We start from the raw sequence: 1,301 nt of genomic DNA on the forward strand, positions 1-1,301 counted from the left end.
ATTTTTATTATAACAAATGCTGCTTCAGTGAACATTCTTGAATAAATCTCTTCATACCCTTGTGGGAGTGATAGTTACTAGGACTTATAGTAACCATGTGTTGGGTCAAAGGACAAGAACATTAAAAATTTTTATAGATATTGTTAAGTGGCCCTTCAAAAGGCTAAACAAATTTATACTCCCATTAACAGATATGAAAGTTTCTCCACGCTTGGCCAACACTTTAGCCATAAGTTTTTGATAAAAAGTTATCAGCCATAAGTGGCTTTCAATGTGTCAATGTGTCTATATCTAGTAGTGTCTGATTTCTTCCCTCCTCATTTGCTATTCCCAATATACGGACTGGAAAAACCCGACAACCAAGTTTGTTAGAATGATATCAAGAAGTAAAATTAGATGAACTAGGATTGGAGGGAATTGAGGATTTAAAAAAAGTCGTGCTTACATTCATTCCCTTAATTAGTACTCCTATGTTTCCACAGCACCCTGTGAATAATCTCCTTTCTTTCTTTCTTCCTTTCCATTAGTCATCTTTCCTGTGGCCTTCCATTACACCTCAAGTTCAGATTTTTTATCTTGGCATACAAGGTTCTACATGATCTAGTCCCTCCTTACTGGTTTGATCTCTTCACCCAGCAACTCCTCTCCAACTCATTACTTGATTCTAGTTCCCCATTTAGAGTCTTCCATCCTTCATTTCTCAGGTTTACCAAGCTTGTTTTTTTAGGGAGACAATTTGTAGCTTTAATCATATTCTCAAAGGGAGTTCTCTAACCCAGGTGTAAATTAAGACTCATTGGTTGATTTAAAATACCACGTGATGAATATTATGAGAATGAAGTGTCATGAGTTTGGACACTACACTTTAGAAAATGGATTTTGATACAACTGATTTGGCTCTTCATAGGCCTTAAAAAATTTGTTTTTTCTTGGCTTTGTTATGGATGGATAACTGATCACTGCATATTGGATTATTTCCTTCATTTTATTTTCCTTTTAGTTGGCCATGTCACAATTCATTACAGCTCTTGGGATTGAACTGTCTCAAGTTCAAAACCAATGTATTAGAGCAGTGTTAGGCAAATGAAGAGCAAAATATCAGCAATATAGGTAGTATATCTTACTGTCCATAAGACATGGGCTCTGAGTCACACCTCTGGGTTCCAGTTCCACTCTGCCATCTCTGCCATTAACTAGGTGTATGACCCTGGACAAGTGTCTGTGCCTACATTTCCAAATCTATAAAGAAGTAAGGCTGGGCGCGGTGGCTCATGCCTGTAATCCTAGCACTCTGGGAGGCC

General features: G+C 37.5%; 1 protein-coding gene across 1 annotated transcript in view; it reads left to right on the top strand.

Moving 5' to 3' along the window:
- LTN1 (listerin E3 ubiquitin protein ligase 1) overlaps window positions 1-1,301 on the top strand; it is an 86,724-nt gene that overhangs the window by 7,899 nt on the left and 77,524 nt on the right. The gene's annotated exons all lie outside the window — the stretch shown is intronic.

The sequence above is a fragment of the Propithecus coquereli genome, unplaced genomic scaffold (assembly GCF_000956105.1).
Source record: "Propithecus coquereli isolate 6110/MARCELLA unplaced genomic scaffold, Pcoq_1.0 Scaffold54, whole genome shotgun sequence".
Taxonomy (NCBI): Eukaryota; Metazoa; Chordata; class Mammalia; order Primates; family Indriidae; genus Propithecus; species Propithecus coquereli.